This window comes from Carcharhinus amblyrhynchos, chromosome 3 (assembly GCF_965287045.1).
Source record: "Carcharhinus amblyrhynchos chromosome 3, sCarAmb.v2.hapA, whole genome shotgun sequence".
Taxonomy (NCBI): Eukaryota; Metazoa; Chordata; class Chondrichthyes; order Carcharhiniformes; family Carcharhinidae; genus Carcharhinus; species Carcharhinus amblyrhynchos.
Genome location: NC_137326.1, coordinates 81,208,227 through 81,213,609, shown reverse-complemented (window position 1 = coordinate 81,213,609; position 5,383 = coordinate 81,208,227). Strand labels below are relative to the sequence as shown.

Here is a 5,383-nt window from a genome sequence, read left to right as displayed (position 1 = left end):
GTACATCCAGTTACACATATTCCAAACAATAATTGATTATGGACAGTTTGCAATATATAACGTGATATCTGTCAGACTTTCCAAAAAACTGATTCAAAAAAATGACAATAATGTATGTCAGTAGCAATTGCATGAGCTGTCACAACGATAAACGTGACTGTCTGTAAGTTGGTTGACATTGCTCCACATAGAACAAGCGATTGGTGACATCTAGTGACAGCTTTGAAACATTGCGCTGACTTTCGCAACACTGCACACTGCATTTTACAGTGACAAATCCTAAATACATTCTCATGGAGAATTTTTTGACTCGAAAAATAAACTTAGAGCCACTATGAGATGTAAATGTGTGAAAGGTTAGCGGGTTACGCAGGATTGTGGGGTTGAAGTTACAATCAGATCAGTCATGATCTTGTTGGGCTTGAGGGCCAAGTGGCTTACTCCTGGTCTTAATTTGTATATTCACATCAATTGCTTGGTGTGCAGCGTTCCCTACTTCTTTTCCTTCTTCTCACTCCAGAGTTAAGAATTGGGCAAAACTCCTAAAAGCTACACTTGAAAAATGTATATTTTGGAGAGCATTTCACATGAGATTTTAATGACTCAGTCTGTAAGTTAAACAATATAAAACAATTCTGTTGTTTAAAAAAACTGAAGAACTTCGGCAATTCTTGAGCATTCATAAATTAAATCCCTCTACCAGAGCTGACAAAGGGTCATCCTGACACAAAACATTAGCTCTGTTCTCTCTCCATAGATGCTGTCAGATCTGCTGAGATTTTCCAGCATTTTCTGTTTTTGTTTCAGACTCCAGCATCCACGGTATTTTGCCTTTATCTACTGGTCCCATTCCTGCTGTAGGCAGCACCATTACTCCACTGGAAAAGTCAGCATTTTACAGTCCACGAGTACATCTCTTTCTCTGGGCCTCCATGGTCATGTCCAGTCACAGGATCACAAAAGGACGATTGAATGCTTACCTGCCGATTGGTATTTAGAATAATAGATGCCATTAATTAGTGTTAACCACATCAGCAGCTGACTAATCACTTGCCCTCTGTTTTCCCCAGCTATTAATGCTGAATATGACACTTACAAAAAGCAGTGCCAAAAATGTACATGAAACCCTAAAGGTTTTTACAATGTGATCACAACAATGTGGGGTTTTCTTTAAAAGTTCCCATGCCTTCCTTCACAATACCAGTTTACCAGGGGTGTGTCTGTTACTGTTTTTGCTTTGCATCTTAGCAACCAAGTAAAAGCGACATTCAAGAAAAAAAAAGCCTTCATCTGTAAGCACTCATTTTAATTGTTCCTATGCCTTATTAATCAAGAATGTTCTAACTTTAGTTATCGAGCTAAAAAGGAATACATTTGGTTCTCAAGGGTGGGACTTTAGCCTCCAACACATGACTCTCTGCATATTTCCATAGCAAATGGACGAGGAACAGCAACCCTTAAAGTTAAACGTTGGAGGAAAGATTTTTGAGACATTTCCTGATACTCTTGCCAAGGTTCCTAGCAGCAAGCTGTGCAGGATTCTCACTGGATCAGAGCCCTCCATCCAACAGCTAGGACCCAGGGAGTACTTCATTGACAGGGATGGCTCATTGTTTGGTTACATATTAGACTTCCTCAGGACATCTGAGTTACTGCTGCCCAGTGACTTCTGCGAGTATGACTCACTGATAAAGGAGTTTGAGTTCTATGAATTGGATCCAGCGTTGGGCACACTGGAGACGGTGCAGAGGGAAAACAAACCAGAGATTCTGGAGGTACGCTACATTCGAAAGAGGATGGGAGCCTTTTTCAGAGTCTTTGGATCATCAGTGGAAACAGTGCTTGCACTTTCCAATCAGATAAGAATGCATGTGGAGAAAAAGAGCTTCAACCCGCAGGTTTCCACTGAGAAGAAAAAACCGATCTCTGTCCAGAATTTATCATTCCATGACCTGGTTTTCCAATGTGGAGCTAAGCCCTATGTAAATGGAGAGCAGGTTAATATGTAAGTACTAGATTCAAAATTAAAATTTACACATTACTCACAATACAAAGGTCAACGACTTAATTTTAAAAGACACCTGGTATATCAATATAGGGCATGATATGAGAAATAAGCTTTCTGCACAATATTTCTAACAAGTGGTTAAATTTCCTTTTTAACGACTATAACACCTTGTTCATTTGTGGGACTGCACAGCTTTAAACTGTGGGATTTAAGCATATGTGATTTCATTTGTAGGTTAATCACACAGTAAAGTGAATATTGTCCTGTTTTTCCAGGATTTTCAACTCCTTACACAAGCAGGCCTTGGAGTTACGACACCACTGATTCTAGAAAAATGTATCTTAAGTCAAAATGTTGTAACTTGGAACTGATTTTCTCATAAGAACAACGTTACAAATGGAGGACTGGTTCCTGATCTAATTCCTGATGTCGTATTTTCACCAAATATTTGATTTATTATTGTCACATACATTGGGATACAGTGAAAAGTATTGTTTCTTGCAGGCAATACAAAGCATACTATTCATAGAGTGCACTGGGGAGAAGGAGAGGGTGCAGAATGTAGTGTTACAGTCATAGCTAGGGCGTAGAGAAAGACCAACTTACTATAAGGTAGGTCCATTCAAAAGTCTGATGGCAGCAGGAAGAAGCTGTTCTCGAGTCGGTTTGTATGTAATCCAGAATTATACTATAGTAATCATTATAAAGTACAAATTTTAAGAAAATGTTTGGAAACAAAGATTCACAAAATAAAAACATGTCAGAACTTCAACCTGAGTCAGAGAGTTGGGCTGTGCAGAACAGTGATGCACACGCATGAATGATTAAGCTTGTTCACTGGTGCAGCATCATAAAGTCAAAACCAATGTTCTAAATTTGAAATGCGTCAATTCATAAACATTGTAAGTGCTATTCATTGTAATTCAAATGTCAAAGTCGAAGACTGCCTGTAGTCAGATACCAACCAGCACCATCTTCAATGAAGAGACACTCAGACAACAGGTTCATTCCCAGGTGGAGACATTTGGTCTGCACTGTTTTAACTAGTGATGCCAGGAAATCTTGTGGCTCAGGTTTACGCCCCTGTCAAAGACTCCAGGTTCAAGCCTTACTCCAGGAATTGTTGACCATGGAAGGATGTTCTCAATACAGTTCAACAAGTTGATGATCAGACTGCTAATCCTTCCTAACGCTTCCTCACTTTGCCCCAAGGAGTAAAAGGTGTATATGAAAATTTGAAACACAAATTGGTGAAGGCCGCATTAACCACAATATACTATGTTGCTGGCATGCACCTTTTTCACCACATAAGGAAGACACGCTAATCGGCATCATGTGCATTCCATGGAATTACATTGCATTTACAATATTGAAACATTTCATTTCGCTCAACACATCTATCCTGGTGTTTAAGGTTAACACCAGCTTCCTGCAACCCTAATATTTACATAACTTCCTCTTAAATTAACCTATATTTGCCTCAACCACTCCATTTACATTCTACATTCCATACTCTGTGGGAAAAAAATCTTTCTGAATTCCATATTAGATTTGTTTGGAACTACTTTATAATGTATGGCTCCCTAGTTTTAGACTCCCTCACGAGTGGAACAATGCCTATATAATTCCTCATTTTAAAGATTACTCAATTACCTTTCTATCTTATCTTTTCTCAAAAAAAGAGAGTGCCTATTTTCTTAGGATTCTGTGATCATTCTCCTAAATCTTCCTTGCATTTTCTCTAGTGACTCCATTTTATTTTTGTAACTTAGAGTCCAGAACTATCCACAATACTCATAATCTTTCTGCTTTTGAAGTCTATTCCTCCAATGTTTGCATTTGTTAGGGCCTTTTTAATCCACACTACTAATTTTAATGATTGGATTGCTCTTCCTCTTTGCCCAATTTAGATTCTTTCTTTCAAAGAAGTATCTGACCTTTTTATTCCTCCAATCAAAATGTTTCACTTCACATTTCTTTATGTTTTAGTTAGTTTGCTGTTCTCATACCGATCTGAAAATTTGTTACCACTTTATTGGATTTTGTTACAGTCTTCCTCAAGATTAACTGTAATCCACAATTTGGTTTTGTCCATAAATCTGATCCCCGAGTACAAATCGGTTATACAAATGATGAGCGACAGTGGTCCCGGCACTGATTCCTGTGGAATACCATTCTCATATTCTGTCAGTCTGCCTATTTATCCCCTAAACTAGTTTGTTTCTCATTCTTCCACCAATCATGACTTCACATGCTCTGACTGTATTCATATCTCTATGACTGTATCAAAGACTTCTTGAAAATTCAAATTTAAAGATTGCCCTATTACCATTGTCTACTCTTTCTGTTGCTGCTTAACATTTGTCAACATGATTGATCAAGCATCCATGCTGAAATTTCTGATTTTTATTTTTAGCAGCAATTTTTCTTTGTCGTACATCTGAGTAAATTCTATCCTTTCTACTAAACCTAACTGATGTATAGTTGCCTGAATTTCTTCTATCTTGAGCATGAAGACAATAGCACTCAGCCAGTCCCTGGCACTACTTCATTTTCAATGAGATACATATGAGCTGGAATTCTCTGACCTCACCCACAGCTGAGATTCTCCAGTCCTGCTGCAGTGAATGGAGAGTTGGCTGAGTGCCAAATTCCCCATTCTCACTGACAACAGTGGTGGAGCATACAATATTGGAGAATTCCAGCCATGGTCTAATGCTGACTTAGATAGTCACAGCAAATGTAATCATGGGAATAGTAAGGTTGACTTCAGTGCAGGTCAGCCGCATTGTTATCCTGTAACTCCGACTTTAAGTGAGCATATTGGATGACAGTAGGAGAAATGTGAGGGAATTGGCAAAGAGTAAAAGGGTAAGCAAGTTTTAATAAAGTTGAAGGTGACTTGTTGTGGCTTCAAGTAATAATTGATAATATTAACAATAACGGTCTGACAGAAGTTATGTAGAATTAAAAAGCTTTTGTTTCTTTATATCCTTGGTTGATAGACAACTCAAATCAGCCAACTGTTATTGTAGGCAAATTAATGTTTCGGAACAATGAAAACTTCTTGATAATCCTCAAAAGGGAATCCGTGGGACCAAATATTGACAGATAATTTACCAAATCATATTATTCTGTATTTCACAAAATCATTTTTCTTAAACAATGCTTACCCTGGTTTCAATTTTACGTCTTTTATCCCTTAGTTACGTGCAAGTGACTCAGGAGGACAAAAAAATTCTTCTGGGCTTCAATGTTTTGGGAATTCTTCTTGATTCCCTGACAAAGATTGGATTTTGTCTACAAAATACGAGGACAATATACCAGCTGGAGGACACAGTGGACTGTTATACATTCAGGCGCAATATGAACTAA

General features: G+C 38.0%; 1 pseudogene; it reads left to right on the top strand.

Moving 5' to 3' along the window:
- Positions 1–1,436: 1,436 nt before the first annotated feature.
- LOC145341214 (putative potassium channel regulatory protein pseudogene) lies at positions 1,437–5,383 on the top strand (annotated as a pseudogene).